This window comes from Triticum urartu, chromosome 7A, assembly GCF_056163025.1.
Source record: "Triticum urartu cultivar PI428250 chromosome 7A, HENAU_Tu73, whole genome shotgun sequence".
NCBI classification, from domain to species: Eukaryota; Viridiplantae; Streptophyta; class Magnoliopsida; order Poales; family Poaceae; genus Triticum; species Triticum urartu.
Genome location: NC_141879.1, coordinates 85,280,985 through 85,299,187, shown reverse-complemented (window position 1 = coordinate 85,299,187; position 18,203 = coordinate 85,280,985). Strand labels below are relative to the sequence as shown.

Here is an 18,203-nt window from a genome sequence, read left to right as displayed (position 1 = left end):
ATATAGTGCGATGGTTTGGGTATCCGCCCCTGTCGGCCCTCGTCCTGTCTATGATTCGGATGTGGTATGTATATTATCTTTATAACTATTGGTTCATTTATTGTTTATGAAAATTATGCCGACCAACGTGACATAGATTTTATTTATCTAGGATGTATGTGAATCGGAAATGCCAACCGACCCTATTGTCGAGAGGTTAAATTTAGTTGAAGAAGAAAACAATTTGTTGAAGGAAAAAATAAAAATATTGAGGAGGAGAAGATGATATTGGAGTTGCATGTTGCGGATGTCGTCGATGATCACAAGATCAAGATGGATGCAATGCGCTTGAAGATTAGAAAGATTAGAAAATATGCCATTCATACCGAGGCTTAGTATCATTCTGCCGTTGGATCAATTATAACCTTGGTTGCGATTATGATCGCATTTGTTTTCACATTGAAATGTTTTACATAGTTTCAATGTATGGTTTAATTAATTAGATGCTCTGGAGAGCTATATGTTGTTAGATGAGAACTATGTATGCACTTTGCTTTTAATGTGATGATGAACTTCTATTAATTTGGACACTTAATTATATATAATGCTCGCAGATGAACCAGCAATGGATGTACGGTGACAGACACACCCGCGAGTACATTAAGGGCGTGCATGAGTTTCTCGATGCGGCTGAGGCAAACAAGCAGAATGGTTTTATGTGTTGTCCATGCACTGAATGTGGGAATACGAGGTCTTACTCTAACCGAAAAATCCTTCACTCCCACCTGCTTTACAAGGGTTTCATGCCACACTATAATGTTTGGACGAGGCACAGAGAAATAGGGGTTATGATGGAAGACGGCGAAGAAGAAGACTACGATGACAACTATGTGCCCCCTGAATACGGTGATACTGCAACGGGGGGAGCTGGTGAAGATCAAGAGGAACCAGACGATGTGCCCAATGATGCTGCAACGGGTGAAGCTGCTGAAGATAAAGAGGAACCAGACGATGTGCCCGATGATGATGATCTCCGCCGGGTCATTGTCGATGCAAGGACGCAATGCATTAGTCAAAAGGAGAAGCTGAAGTTCGATCGCATGTTAGAGGATCACAAAAAAGGGTTATACCCCAATTGCGAAGATGGCAACACAAAGCTCGGTACCGTACTGGAATTGCTGCAATGGAAGGCAGAGAATGCTGTGGCTGACAAAGGATTTGAGAAGCTACTGAAAATATTGAAGAAGAAGCTTCCAAAGGATAACGAATTGCCCGACAGTACATACGCAGCTAAGAAGGTCGTATGCCCACTAGGATTGGAGGTGGAGAAGATACATGCATGCCCTAGTGACTGCATCCTCTACCGCGGTGCATACAAGGATCTGAACGCATGCCCGGTATGCGGTGCATTGCGGTATAAGATCAGACAAGATGACCCTGGTGATGTTGAGGGCGAGCCCCCCAGGAAGAGGGTTCCTGCGAAGGTGATGTGGTATGCTCCTATAATACCACGGTTGAAATGTCTGTTCAAAAACGAAGAGCATGCCAAGTTGATGCGATCGCACAGTGAGAACTGAAAGAAAGATGGGAAGTTGAGAGCACCCGCTGATGGGTCGCAGTGGAGAAAAATCGAGAGAAAGTACTGGGATGAGTTTGCAAAGGACCCAAGGAATGTATGGTTTGCTTTAAGCGCGGATGGCATTAATCCTTTCGGGGAGCAGAGTAGCAATCACAGCACCTGGCCCGTGACTCTATGTATGTATAACCTTCCTCCTTGTATGTGCATGAAGCGGAAGTTCATTATGATGCCAGTTCTCATCCAAGGCCCTAAGCAACCCGGCAACGAAATTGATGTGTACCTAAGGCCATTAGTTGAAGAACTTTTACACCTGTGGAATGAAAACGGTGTACGTACGTGGGATGAGCACAGACAAGAGGAATTTAACCTTAAGGCGTTGCTGTTCGTGACCATCAACGATTGGCCTGCTCTTAGTAACCTTTCAGGACAGACAAACAAAGGATACCACGCATGCACGCACTGTTTAGATGACACTGAAAGTATATACCTGGACAAATGTAGGAAGAATGTGTACCTGGGCTATCGTCGATTTCTTCCGACCAACCATCAATGTCGAAAGAAAGGCAAGCATTTCAAAGGCGAGGCAGATCACCGGAAGAAGCCTGCCATGCGCACCGGTGATCATGTGCTTGCTATGGTCAATGATTTACACTACGTAATATTTGGAAAGGGTACCGGTGGACTAGCTATTCCAAATGACACTGAGGGACACGCACCCATGTGGAAGAAGAAATCTATATTTTGGGACCTACCCTACTGGAAAGACCTAGAGGTCCGCTCCTCAATCGACGTGATGCACATGACGAAGAACCTTTGCGTGAACCTGCTAGGATTCTTGGGCGTGTATGGGAAGACAAAAGATACACCTGAGGCATGGGAGGACCTGCAACGTTTGCACGAAAAAGACGGCATGCCTCCGAAGCAGTATAAAGGTCCTGCCAGCTACGCTCTTACGAAAGAAGAGAAAGAAATCTTCTTTGAATGCCTGCTCAGTATGAAGGTCACGACTGGCTTCTCGTCGAATATAAAGGGAATAATAAATATGCCAGAGAAAAAGTTTCAGAACCTAAAGTCTCATGACTGCCACGTGATTATGACGCAACTGCTTCCGGTTGCATTGAGGGGGCCTCTACCGGAAAACGTCCGATTAGCCATTGTGAAGCTATGTGCATTCCTCAATGCAATCTCTCAGAAGGTGATCGATCCAGAAATCGTACCAAGGCTAAGGAGTGATGTGGCGCAATGTCTTGTCAGTTTCGAGATGGTGTTCCCACCATCCTTCTTCAATATCATGACGCACGTCCTAGTTCTTCTAGTCGACGAGATTATCATCCTGGGGCCCGTATTTCTACACAATATGTTCCCCTTTGAGAGGTTCATGGGAGTCCTAAAGAAATATGTCCGTAATCGCGCTAGGCCAGAAGGAAGCATCTCCATGGGCCATCAAACAGAGGATGTTATCGGGTTTTGTGTTGACTTCATTCCTGGCCTTAACAAGATAGGTCTCCCTAAATCGCGGTATGAGGGGAGACTGACTGGAAAAGGCACTCTCGGAAGAGACTCAATAATATGCAGGGACGGATATTCTTGGTCTCAAGCACACTACACAGTTCTACAGAACTCTACCTTGGTGACCCCGTATGTCGATGAACACAAGAACAGTCTGCGCTCCAAACACCTGGAGCAGTGCGACGACTGGATTACATGTGAACACATCAGGACTTTCAGCAGTTGGTTGGAAACACGTCTCAGAGGTGACAACACTGTTTGTGATGAGTTGTACTTGTTGTCCAGGGGACCATCTTTGACTGTATTGACTTACAAAGGATACGAGATAAATGGGAATACATTTTACACGATCGCCCAAGATCAAAAGAGCACCAACCAAAACAGCGGTGTCCGCTTTGATGCAGCAACCGAGAGCGGAAAGGATACATATTATGGTTACATAGTGGACATATGGGAACTTGACTACGGACCTGATTTTAAGGTCCCTTTGTTTAAGTACAAATGGGTCAATCTGTTAGGCGGCGGGGTACAGGTAGACCCACAGTACGGAATGACAACAGTGGATCTGAAAAATCTTGGGTACACTGACGAACCGTTCGTCCTAGCCAATGATGTGGCACAGGTTATCTATGTGAAGGACATGTCTACCAAACCGAGAAAAAGAAAAGATAAGGAAGCGAATACATCATACGATGAGCCAAAGCGCCACATAGTTCTTTCAGGAAAAAGGGATATCCTGGGAGTGGACGGCAAGACAGACATGTCTGAAGATTATGAAAAGTTTCATGAAATTCCTCCCTTCAATGTCAAGGCTGACCCAAGCATCCTGATAAACAATGAAGATTATCCATGGTTACGGCGCAATAAGCAAATGACACAAGCGAAGAAAAAGTGAAGACTTTCTCCCGCACCTATTATGATGATACCATGCCAAATTTGTAACACACGAACATCCTACCATTGTCCGTTTTGTACATGCACATGCTATGTGGGTGAAATTATGATACCATCCCAACTTTCAACTTTTTCAGAGTTCATTTGAAATGCTTTCATGTCTTATGGTTCAAGGTTTTATGTGTTGAGGCAAATGGATCAATATGTCAGGAGGCGGGGTACAGGTAGACCCACAGTATGGTATGAAAATAGTGGATCTAAACAATCTTGGGTACACACACGAACCATTCGTCCTAGCCAATGATGTGGCGCAGTTATTGTCCGAAACTTTGATACTTCGAAAGTGATTGTCCATTTTGTACACGAAGTGCATCAAGTTTTTGTCGTAACCCTCTCTACTTTTTGGAACATGCTATGTGGGTGAAATGATGATACCATGCCAACTTTCAACCTTTTAAGAGTTCATTTTAAATGCTTTCCAATTTCAGGGTCATTTAGCTCAAAGAATGAAATAATAGCAAACAGAATGAACTACAAAACTTTTATGAAAATAAAAACAATCAATTAAAATATTATGTTATGATCAACTAAAATAAAACTATAATATTCTTCAATAGCAAAAAGAATATAAATTTTTGTGACCTAAAATCAAACTATAAGTATTTAATTGTAAGTATAAATAAAAAGTAAATAGCAAAAAAGAAAAAAATTCTATTTTTATAGTAAAGTTATTCATAAACTAGTGATTCACACAAATTTTAAAAAATACAAATTTAAACTATTCAAAATTTTAAAACTAATGGCACTAACAGAAAGTTTATAATTTTTGTGACCTAAAATCAAAAAGAAATCACTAAAAAACTATAAGTATTTAGTTGTAAGTATAAATAAAAAATAAATAGAAAAAAAATTCTATTTTTATAGTAAAGTTATTCATAAACTAGTGATTCACACAAATTTTTAAAAATTCAAATTTAAACTATTCAAAATTTAAAACTAATGGCACTAACAGAAAGTTTATAATTTTTGTGACCTAAAAGCAAAAAGAAATCACTAAAAACTGTAAGTATTTAGTTTTAAGTAGAAATAAAAAAATAAAAAACCAAAAAATTGTAGAAATAAAAAAGAAAAAACCAAAAAAAAGCCACCTACTGGGCCTCCACGGCCTGAATACGACTAGAAACCCTACATGGGCCAGGATTCAGGCCCGCAGAAGGCCCAATAGGCCCACAGGCAGTAGCAAGTTTACGCCCAAAAGCCTGCATAAGAGAGGAGCTCGAATGGGGAGGCACACCAGCGCTTATAAACAAGTGTCGGCGCCCTTCAGCTAGCAAGGTGGGACTAAACTTTTGGGCGCGGGGCAGCACAAGGCCATTGGTCCCGGTTGGTGGCACCAACCGGGACTAAAGGGGGCATTGGTCACGGTTCATGGCACCAACCGTGACCAATGCCCCCCTTTAGTCCCGGTTGGTGGCACCAACCGTGACCATAGGCCTCTCCTTCCCGCCCTTTCGGCTGTTGAAAAGAGACCTATGGTCCCGGTTGGTGGCACCAACCGGGACCAAAGGGGGGCACCAACCGGGACCAAAGGGGGGCATTGGTCACGGTTCGTGCCATGAACCGGGACCATTGCTCTGGGTATATAAGGTAGCACTTGTGAAAATTTCGCCAACCGCTCCCATTCGCCGCGACGCCCCCAGGTCGTTCGTCGTCGTCGTCGCCGCCCTGAGCCCGTCGTCGCCCGCTCCCCGTCGCCGTCGCCCCGCGCCGCTGCAGGCCTTGTCCCCGTCGCTGCTTGCCCCGTCGCCGGCCTCCTCCTCGTCGCTGCGTGCGCCATCTCCGGCCCCGGCCCACGCGCCCCCGTCATCGCCGTCGCCCTGCCCCGCCCCATTCCTCACCGCCGAACGCGCGCCCCCTGCCCCGTCGCCGTCCTCGCCGCCGAACCCGCACCCCTGCCCCTCCCTTGGTCCGGCCGACGCCGCCCCTCCCCTGTTCCTTTTTTTCATATATTATATGCTTGTTTTTTTTAGATTATATATATATATATATGTATATATGTTTGTATGTTCTCTGTGTATATATGTATATATGTTTTGCTTTTTGCTTTTTCATATATTATATGCTTGTTTTTGCTTCAGACTATATATATATATGTATATATGTTTGTATGTTCTCTGTGTATATATTATATGCTTGTATTTTTCTTTTTTATAAAAATGTATATATGTTTGTATGTTCTCTGTGTATATATGTTCATATATGCAAAAAAGTTAGATTTATATATTTAGAAAAGGAGTATCTATATATGTTCTCTGATTTAGTACATTTTAGGTTAGTTTCATTTTTAGAAAAAAATTATATATTTAGGATAGGAAAAGGAAAATAAGAAGAGGAAAAAGGAGAAGAAGAGGAGAGGAAGAAAAGGAAGAGGAGAAGAAGAAAGGAATAGAGGAGAAGAAGAAAAAATAGAAAAAATTTCTATTTTTTCTTCTTCTCCTCTATTCCTTTCTTCTTCTCCTCTTTTTTTTCTTCTTTTTTTTCTTCGATCTTCTCCTCTATTCCTTTCTATATGCAAAAGTTACAATTTTAGAAAAGTTTTATATATGAAAAAGTTACAATTTTAGAAAAAGAAGGATAGGAAAGAAGAAAATAAGAAGAGGAAAGAAAGAAGAAGAGGAGAGGAAAATAAGAGGAGAAATAAATAATTAAGAAGAAGAAAAAAGAAGAAAGAGAAGAGGAGAAGAAGAAAGGAATAGTGGAGAGGAAGAGAAAATAGAATATTCTATTTTCTCTTCCTCTCCACTATTCCTTTCTTCTTCTCCTCTTTTTTTTTCTTCTTTTTTTCTTCGATCTTCTCCTCTAGCTATTCCTTTCTTCTTCTCCTCTTCTTATTCTTCTTCTTCTTAATTTTTATCGGGAACGAGCGTGTCGAGGATCGCCGAGGGGTCGCGGGTCGGGAACTAGGGTAGAGGGTCGAGGGTCGTTAAGGGGTCGAGGGTCGAGGGTTTCAGGGTCGAGGGTTCGAGGGTTCTATAGGGTCTAGGGATCGAGGGTCGAGGGTTCCAGGGTCGTCTAGGGGTCGAGGGTTCCAGGGTCGTCGAGGGTTCGAGGGGTCGAGGATCGCCGAGGGGTCGGGAAAGGTTTCCTAGTGTCAAAGTATTGAAGAAATCCATGGCTTCATCATTAGCCGGAAGTAACCAGGGCATGACGAAGTCCTCCAAAGTTATTTTGGAATGGTGTCCCGGATAGGATAATTTGCCTTTTTGTATGAATTTCAGCAAAGGCCTTCCAAATAACGATATTTGGAAGGTGTTCCTGAACTTTGTACCAAAAAGCGAATTATCTTATCTGGGACTCCGTTCCAAAATAACTTTGGAGAGCTTCGTACCATCATGCACATGTTACTTTCGCCTAATGATGAAGACATGGTTTTGTTGAATCCTTTGACACTAGGCAACCTTCCGACCCCTATTCTTTCTCCTCTATTCTTTCTTCTCCTCTATTGTCGAACATGAGAGGAAGAACAGGATAAAAAAAAAGAGGAAGAAGAAAAAAAAGAGGAGAAGAAAGAATAGAGGAGTTCTTCTCCTCTATTCTTTCTTCTCCTCTTTTTTTCTTCTTCTTCCTCTTTTTTTATCGGGAACGAGGGTCGTCGAGGGACATATAGATGTAGTGTCGTCGTTGTCGATATATACCCCCTCCCGATAGCTTCAACACGTGGGGGGGGGGGGGGGGTCGAGGCCACTAATTAATATATATGATTCCTTACTATGATTAGGTAGCTAGTTCTACGTTTGGCACTAATATATCCATCTGTCATGTTTGAATAATAATTGCCATGTTGTAAATATTTGTAGAAACTATGGACACCGCCCTAGACGACACTGCAAAAGAAGTGTTGTTGAGGGACATAATCGCAGAAGGAAGTGATGTCGTCTCGTTATTTCTCAATGACACTGATGGTCTGGAAGGAGAGGGTGAACAAGCTGGCTACGGTGACCTAATGCCGGTGCAAGAAGAAGAACATGAGGACGGCTCCGGTGACCCAATGCCGGTGCAAGAAGGAGACCGTGATGATGGCTCCGGTGACCGAACCGAGTCCGGCCAGGTATATATATTAGTTAAGCCTGTGCTGACTAGCTGATTGATGCGTTCTTTGTTTTGGTATGTACACATATTAATTAAGTCTTTGTTCTTTTTTCTAGCCCTCCGGACCGAGCACAACTTCGGTAAAGAGACGAGGCCCGAAGAAAAAGTTGAGCTCGGATGAAAAGTTTGAGATGATAGCAATCGCGCCCGACGGCCAACCGATTGAACCCCTCCGGACAAAGAGCGCATTTGTTGCTCAGTGCGGGGTTCTGATTAGGGACAAGACCCCGATAAGCATCCAGCAATGGTTTAAGCCGGCTACAGAAGACCCTGAGGTGTCTTATGTCAATGATATGCAGAAAAATGATCTTTGGACTGAGCTGAAGTCAAATTTCACCCTACCGCCAGAGGATAATCCAGAGAACCCAGTTAAAGAGCGATTAATCAAGTCTTTCGTTCTTAAGAGGATGGCAGAACTATTCAGGAGGTGGAAGAAAGAGCTGAATAAGTTTGTCGAAAATAATGAGACACCAGAATTCAAGGGCAGATATGAGAAGATCAGAGATCACTGGCCCACATTTGTGGCCCACAAGACATCGGAAAAGAGTAAGAAGATGTCGGCGACAAACAAGCAAAATGCTGCGAAGACGATGCTTCACCATCACACGGGGTCAGGTGGCTACCTCGTAGCCCGGCCTAAGTGGGCCAAGACTGAGAATGATCTGGTTGATAAAGGGATCGAACCAGAGATAATTAGCTGGCCAGACCGTTGCCGGACTTGGTTCTTCGGGGCTGGCGGAACCTTGGACCCTGTAACAGGGAAGTGCATTTGGACGAACGATCAAATGGACATACCAGTCAGGAAGCTTAAGCAGTATATCGAAGCAGCGCAGCAAGGGAAGTTCCTTCGAAACAGAGAGAACGACAAGCTCACAATGGCCCTCAGGAATCCTGAGCACCCTGGACGGACACGAGGCACGCCAGGCTCCATTCCGTGGAAGGTTGGGTTTCCGGACGCAGGCGGTTACAAATCCCATGAGAGGAGGAAAAAAGTGCAGCAGACCCAAATGCAGGCGCTGCAAGCAAGGGTACAAGCGATAGAGGAACGAGAAGCAAATCGTGGCAAATGAACTGCCGAAGCTTCCCCCGAAGCTACCCCGCCATCTCAGTGGAGAAGCATCGTGGCTTCCACCGAGCTGCTTCAGCCGGAGCATGCCTTGATGGCTCCTGCCAGCTATCCCGTGGATGCTATCATAGAGTCTCAAAATTGCCACCTTATGACGCAATGGATTAATATGAAGGTCAAGGCGGCTGTTGGCTCTGTTTATCCTACTGAACCCGGCGCAACTTTTCACTGCTGGCCGATTCAAGAAGGATATGCTAGGGTGATGGTGGATGAAATAACGGAGGGATTTGAGGACCTCCAGATTGACCACCCTACCGATGAAGGGGAGACTCGGCTGGGGTCTGCTCTGAAGACTCCATGCCTATGGCGGAAGGAGCTCATCAACCTTCCGAACTGGACGCCTCCGCCTCCTTCTCCTCCTCCGGCGAGTCAGGGCACTCCGCCTCCTCCACCGCCTCCTCCTCCGGCGAGTGACGATCAGGGCCCTCAGCCGGCTCCTTCTCCGGCGCGTGGCGGCACTCCGCCTGCGCCGACGCGCCCGAGCAGCCAGCCTCCTCCTTCTCCGCCACGTCAGCAAGGGCGGAAGAGACCTGCCGCCGCTCCAGCTGCTCCGGCGCGTCATAGTCCTTCTCCTCCGCCTCGGAAGCAAGTAAAGAAGACAACCGCTCCGTCTGCTCGGTTGGTGTCTAGCAGTACAACCAAAGGCGGGAGGACATACAGATTCGGTCCTTCTCTAAAGACTCCAGAGAAGTTACCATATGAGAGGACCCCGGAGGAGAACGCCGAGATCGCGCGAACCGAAGTGGATGATTGGTTTCAAGGGTTGAGAGCAAAGAGACATCCTCCGGAGGAGGAGAAGGTAGATCCGGTGAAAGTGAAGCGCACTCTGGCTGCCCTGGCAAAACCACCCAAGTCTCCGCCGAAAGGCAACTATGAGCGCATTATTGCAAAGACATGGGCCGAAGCGGAGCGGTCAGGAAGTACAGTCAGTGATCAAAGGCTGAAAGAACGACGAGCAGCTGGGAAACAAATTGCCCAGCTCGGCGAACAAGCGAAGCAATCGTGCCCCCCCCCTCAAGGTGCCTAGCGACATCGTCGATCCGAGGATGGTGCCTGGTTATGGCAATGTTGACGATTACCTGCCCGACGATGTACATTATGATACCATGGAGGTGCAGATACACAGATACAAGTACGGGAAGCCTCTCGTCAAAGATAAAAAATCTTTAACAACGATGATGCGAAGATTACATGATTGGTACTTGAAAATCTGCAGAGAGTCTGGGGGGAGGAGTACTTTGTATGCGAGAGTTAAACCGGAGCATGACCTCGTTGGAATTGAACTGTTGCCTATTCCATTTGAGGAGTTCTATCAGTTTTTCAATCAATTGGCCCTCGATAAAACAACGATCACCTGCTACTGTCTGTAAGTACTACTACTTCTGTCATTAAGTCTCTCTATATAGCTCATCTCTTTCATTGCATGTATTTATAATTATCCTCACTATATTATGCAGAATGAAGATCGCCGAATTGAAGAAAAGACAAATCGGTGATATTGGGTTCGTTAACACATATCTCATAGATGCAACTGAGGTTCAACATCTTCCCTGAGATACCGAGGCCAACTTGCTACGATCATTCAAAAAAAATGAAAACAAAGATATAATACTCTTTCCTTACAACTTCAAGTGAGTGTTACTGTCTTGTGCATATTCGGTTTCCCTTATATATTAGTCCAGGTTATAGTAATGTAATTGATGAGTTATGCATGTGTGTGCAGTTTCCACTATATTCTCCTAGAGATTAGGCTTGAGCAGGGAGTAGTAACCATCTTGGACTCTAAACGAAAAGATCCCCAGGAGTATGCGGACATGACTGAAATCCTCAAGAAGTAAGTTAAATCGATCATTATCCACCATATCAGCAACTTTGTTCATTTCCTGATATCAAGTAATTGTTTTCTTTGTCCGGCAGGGTTTGGAGAAAATTCACCAGAACAGTTCCGGGACTGCCGAAGGAGCTGGAATTTAGACAGCCGAAAGTAAGTACTATAGTAGCATGTTCCGCGCATCTCCTAGTGATTCAAGCGCTAGTTTCATCAATACCATTTAGCATTCTTGCTTATCAATTTGATTGACCTCTATTTCTTGTAAAGTGGTTGTGGCAGGAAAAAGGGAATGATTTCTGTGTATACTACGTCTGTGAGTCCATCCGCCACATGACCTGTGAGCGGGGCGGGTACTCTGACGAACAATATGAAGTACGTAAATAACAACATTCACAATTTTATTTTATTACCATCATTTGTATTGAGTTTCATTCATTCATATACATATATATATATATATGTATGTATTGACCCCCTTCTTCAAATTAGATGTTTCGGAAGCGGGATGAACTCCTAGCACCAGCTCGCATGCGAGCAATTCAAGAGGAATTGGCGGCATTCTTTCTTGACCAAGTGATCGCTGAAGACGGAGAATACTATGTGGACCATGAGTCTGTATGATTATATTTGTAAGAGATAATTATTGTATATATGTAGCCGGTAGTGTCGGATAGATATACGAGAACTTGTTGTTCGACCAATCTCTCGGAGAAGGAGAGGTGGTCGATATCACTTCTCTCTGTATGCATATATGTTCATGATGATCTTATGTTTCCTTTGTTTGCTTACTAGCTAACTAGCGTGTCTAGTCCTCTCTATACGTATGTATAGTACGTAGCGTCGACCAAGAACGGACGTAAGAGAGGACACTTCTCTCTATTAATTATACCTAGCTAACACAATATATGAAACACCTAAATTAACCCCCCAAAACCCCCAAACCCCCCCCCCTTTCAAAAAAAACAAAATCCCCAGCCATAGAAATGCTGACGCGTGGATGCCTATTGGTCCCGGTTGGTGCCACCAACCGGGACCAAAGGGTCTCCTGCCTGGGCTCTGCGCACTGCCCACGTGGAGGCCCATCAGGCCCGATTCTGGATTGAACTGGGACTAAAGGTACAGGGCATTAGTACCGACACTTTAGTCTCGGTTCAGGAACCGGGACTAAAGGCCCTTACGAACCGGGACTATAGGCCCTTTTTCTACCAGTGTACCCATGGCTCACGCTCATGTATTGCGTGAAGATTGAAAAAGTTTTGAAAAAGTTAGAGTATGAAACAATTGCTTGGCTTGTCATCGGGGTTGTGCATGATTTAAATACTTTGTGTGGTGAAGATAGAGCATAGCCAGACTATATGATTTTGTAGGGATAACTTTCTTTGGCCATGTTATTTTGAGAAGACATAATTGCAGTAGTAGAAAAAGGGCCTGTTGTCCCAGTTCATAACGGCCTTTTGTCTCGGTTCCTGAACCAGGACTAAAGGGTCGGTACTAATGCCATGTCCCTTTAGTCCCGGTTCAATCCAGAACCGGGACAGATGGGCCTCCACATGGCATGTGCGCGGAGCCCAGGCAGGAGGGCCTTTGGTCCCGGTTGGTGGCACCAACCGGGACCAATAGGCATCCACGCGTCAGCATTTCTGTGGCTGGGGTTTTTGTTTTTTTTGAAAGGGGGGAGGGTTTTGTTGGAAATATGCCCTAGAGGCAATAATAAATTAGTTATTATTATATTTCCTTGTTCACGATAATCGTTTATTATCCATGCTAGAATTGTATTGATAGGAAACTCAGATACATGTGTGGATACATAGACAACACCATGTCCCTAGTAAGCCTCTAGTTGACTAGCTCGTTGATCAATAGATGGTTACGGTTTCCTGACCATGGACATTGGATGTCGTTGATAACGGGATCACATCATTAGGAGAATGATGTGATGGACAAGACCCAATCCTAAGCATAGCACTAGATCGTGTAGTTCGTATGCTAAAGCTTTTCTAATGTCAAGTATCATTTCCTTAGACCATGAGATTGTGCAACTCCTGGATACCGTAGGAGTGCTTTGGGTGTGCCAAACGTCACAACGTAACTGGGTGGCTATAAAGGTACACTACGGATATCTCCGAAAGTGTCTGTTGGGTTGGCACGAATCGAGACTGGGATTTGTCACTCCGTGTGACGGAGAGGTGTCTCTGAGCCCACTCGGTAGGACATCATCATAATGTGCACAATGTGATCAAGGAGTTGATCACGGGATGATGTGTTACGAAACGAGTAAAGAGACTTGCCGGTAATGAGATTGAACAAGGTATCGGGATACCGACGATCGAATCTCGGGCAAGTATCGTAGCGCTAGACAAAGGGAATTGTATACGGGATTGATTAAGTCCTCGACATCGTGGTTCATCCGATGAGATCATCGTGGAACATGTGGGAGCCAACATGGGTATCCAGATCCCGCTGTTGGTCATTGACCAGAGAGTCATCTCGGTCATGTCTGCATGTCTCCCGAACCCGTAGGGTGTACACACTTAAGGTTCGGTGACGCTAGGGTTATAGAGATATTTGTATGTGGTTACCGAATGTTGTTCGGAGTCCCGGATGAGATCCCGGAAGTCACGAGGAGTTCCGGAATGGTCCGGAGGTAAAGATTTATATATGGGATGTCCTGTTTTGGTCACCGGAAAGGTTTCGGGGTTTATCGGTAACGTACCGGGACCACCGGGAGGGTCCGGGGGTCCACCAAGTGGGGCCACCAACCCTGGAGGCTTGCGTGGGCTAAGTGTGGGAGGGGACCAGCCCCAGGTGGGCTGGTGCGCCCCCAACAAGGGCCCAAGGGGCCTAAGAGGTGGAAAGGGGGCAAACCCTAAGGGGGTATGGGCCTTAGGGCCCATCCTGGTGCGCCTCCCTCTCCCCTCCCCTCTTGGCCGCCTCCCCTTTTCCCATCTAGGGCTGCCGCCCCCCCTAGGGGTGGGAACCCTAGAGGGGGCGCACCCTCCTCCCCTCCTCCTATAAATAGTGAGGCCTAGGGGCTGCCCAACACATGATTTGATCTCTCCCTGTTGGTGCAGCCCTCCCTCTCTTTCTCCTCATATCCCGTGGTGGTTGGCGAAGCCCTGCAGGATTGCCACACTCCTCCACCACCACCACGCTGTTGTGCTGCTGCTTGATGGAGACTTCCTCAACCTCTCTGTCTCTCCTTGCTGGATCAAGGCATGGGAGACGTCACCGGTCCGTACGTGCGTTGAACGCGGAGGTGCCGTCCGTTCGGCACTAGGATCTTCGGTGATTTGGATCATGACGAGTACGACTCCATCAACCCCGTTCTCTTGAACGCTTCCGCTTAGAGATCTACAAGGGTATGTAGATGCACTCTCCTTCCCCTCGTTGCTGGTCTCTCCATAGATAGATCTTGGTGACACGTAGGAAAATTTTGAATTTCTGCTACGTTCCCCAACAGTGGCATCATGAGCTAGGTCTATGCGTAGTTTCTATGCATGAGTAGAACACAAAGTAGTTGTGGGCGTTGATTTTGTTCAATATGCTTACCGTTACTAGTCCAATCTTGATTCGGCGGCATTGTGGGATGAAGCGTCCCGGACCGACCTTACACGTACTCTTACGTGAGACTGGTTCCACCGACTGACATGCACTAGTTGCATAAGGTGTCTGTCTCTCCCACTTTAGTCGGATCGGATTCGATGAAAAGGGTCCTTATGAAGGGTAAATAGCAATTGGCATATCACGTTGTGGTTTTTGCGTAGGTAAGAAACGTTCTTGCTAGAAACCCATAGCAGCCACGTAAAACATGCAAACAACAATTAGAGGACGTCTAACTTGTTTTTGCAGGGTATGCTATGTGATGTGATATGGCCAAAGGATGTGATGAATGATATATGTGATGTATGAGATTGATCATGTTCTTGTAATAGGAATCACGACTTGCATGTCGATGAGTATGACAACCGGCAGGAGCCATAGGAGTTGTCTTAATTTATTTATGACCTGCGTGCCAACATAAACGTCATGTAATTACTTTACTTTATTGCTAACCGTTAGCTATAGTAGTAGAAGTAATAAGTTGGCGAGACAACTTCATGGAGACACGATGATGGAGATCATGATGATGGAGATCATGGTGTCATGCCGGTGACAAGATGATCATGGAGCCCCAAGATGGAGATCAAAGGAGCTATATGATATTGGCCATATCATGTCACTATTATTTGATTGCATGTGATGTTTATCATGTTTATACATCTTATTTGCTTAGAACGACAGTAGTAAATAAGATGATCTCTCATTAAAATTTCAAGAAAGTGTTCCCCCTAACTGTGCACCATTGCGACAGTTCGTTGTTTCGAAGCACCACGTGATGATCGGGTGTTAGATTCTTACGTTCACATACAACGGGTGTAAGACAGATTTACACACGTGAAACACTTAGGTTGACTTGACGAGCCTAGCATGTGTACAGACATGGCCTCGGAACACAGAAGACCGAAAGGTCGAGCATGAGTCGTATAGAAGATACGATCAACATGAAGATGTTCACCGATGTTGACTAGTCCGTCTCACGTGATGATCGGACACGGCCTAGTTGACTCGGATCATGTAATCACTTAGATGACTAGAGGGATGTCTATCTGAGTGGGAGTTCATAAGATGAACTTGTTTATCCTGAACATAGTCAAAAGGATTCTGCAAATTATGTCGTAGCTCGCGCTTCAGTTCTACGTTTTAGATATGTTCCTAGAGAAAATTTAGTTGAAAGTTGATAGTAGCAATTATGCGGACTAGGTCCGTAAACTGAGGATTGTCCTCACTGCTTCATACAAGGCTTATGTCCTTAATGCACCGCTCTGTGTGCTGAACCTCGAACATCGTCTATGGATGTTGCGAACATCTGACATACACATTTTGATAACTACGTGATAGTTCAGTTGAACGGTTTAGAGTTGAGGCACCGAAGACGTTTTTGAAACGTCGCAAAACATATGAGATGTTTCGAGGGATGAAATTGGGATTTCAGGCTCGTGCCCACGTCAAGAGGTATAAGACCTCCGACGATTTTCTTAGCCTGCAAACTAAGGGAGAAAAGCTCAATTGTTGAACTTGTGCTTAGATTGTCTGAGTACAACAATCATTTGAATCAAGTGGGAGTTGATCTTCCAGATAAGATAGTGATGTTTCTCTGAAGTCATTACCACCAAGCTGCTAGAGCTTCGTGATGAACTATAATATATCAGGGACATATATGATGATCCTTGAGATATTCGCGATGTTTGACCACAAAAGTAGAAATCAAGAAGGAGCATCAATTGTTGATGGTTGGTGAAACCACTAGTTTCAAGAAGGGCAAGGGAACAAAGGGATACTTCATGAAACGGCAATTCAGCTGCTGCTCTAGTGAAGAAACCCAAGGTTGAACCCAAACCCGGGACTAAGAGCTTCTGTAATAAGGGGAACAGCCACTTGAGCAGAATTACCCTAGATACTTGGTAGATTAGAAGGCTGGCAAGGTCGATAGAAGTATATTGGATATACATTGTGTTGATGTGTACTTTACTAGTACTCCTAGTAGCACCAGGGTATTAGATACCGGTTCGGTTGCCAAGTGTTAGTAACTCGAAATAAAAAGCTACGGAATAAACGGAGACTAGCTAAAGGTGAGCTGACGATATGTGTTGGAAGTGTTTCCAATGTTGATATGATCAAGCATCGCACGCTCCCTCTACCATCGAGATTGGTATTAAACCTGAATAATTGTTATTTGGTGTTTGCGTTGAGCATAGACATGATTGGATTATGACTATCGCAATACGGTTATTCATTTAAGGAGAATAATGGTTACTCTGTTTATTTGAATAATATCTTCAATGGTCTTGCACCTAAAATGAATGGTTCATTGAATCTCGATCGTAGTGATACACATGTTCATGCCAAAAGATAGTAATGATAGTACCACCTACTTGTGGCACTGCCACGTAAGTCATATCGGTATAAAACGCATGAAGAAGCTCCATGTTGATGGATCTTTGGGCTCGCTCGTTTTTGAAAAGTTTGAGGCATGCGAACCATGTCTATTGGTGTATATGCATGAAGAAACTCCATGCAAATGGACCGTTTGGACTCACTTGATTTTGAATCACTTGAGACATGCAAATCATACCACATGGGCAAGATGACTGAAAGCCTCGTTTTTAGTAAAATGGAACTGGAAAGCAATTTGTTGGAAGTAATACATTTTGATGTGTGCAGTCCAATGAGTGCTGAGGCATGTAGTGGATATCGTTATGTTCTTACTGCACAGATGATTTGAGTAGATGTTGAGTATATTTACTTGATGAATCACGAGTCTAAATTATTGAAAGGTTCAAGTAATTTCAGGGTGAAGTTGAAAGATCGTCGTGACAAGAGGATAAAATATCTATGATATGATCATAGAGATGAATATCTGAATTACGAGTTTGGCACAGAATTAAGACATTGTGGAAATTGTTCCACAACTAATACAGCCTGGAACACCATAGTGTGATGGTGTGTCCGAACATCATAACTGCACCCTATTGGATATGATGCATACCATGATGTCTCTTATCGAATTACCACGATAGTTTATGGGTTAGGCATTAAAGACAACCACATTCACTTTAAATAGGGCACCATGTAATTCCGATGAGATGACACCATATGAACTATGGTTTAGAGAAACCTAAGCTGTCATTTCTTAAAAGTTTGGGGCTGTGACGCTTATGTGAAAAAGTTTCAGGCCGATAAGCTCAAACCCAAAGCGGATAAATACATCTTCATAGGACACCCAAAAACAGTTGGGTATACCTCCTATTTTAGATCCGAAAGCAATAAGGGATTGTTTCTAGAATCGGGTTCTTTCTCGAGGAAAAGTTTCTCTAGAAAGAATTGAGTGGGAGGATGGTGGAGACTTGATGACGTTATTGAACCGTCTCTTCAACTAGTGTGTGGCAGGGCACAGGAAGTTGTTCCTGTGGCACCTACACCAATTGAAGTGGAAGCTTATGATAGTGATCATGAAACTTCAGATCAAGTCACTACCAAACCTTGTAGGATGACAAGGATGTGTACTACTTCAGAGTGGTGTGTAATCCTGTCTTGGA

General features: G+C 44.6%; 1 pseudogene; it reads left to right on the top strand.

Moving 5' to 3' along the window:
* The first annotated feature begins 593 nt into the window (after positions 1-593).
* The window catches only part of LOC147958068 (uncharacterized), a 55,727-nt pseudogene continuing 38,117 nt past the window's right edge, over positions 594-18,203 (top strand).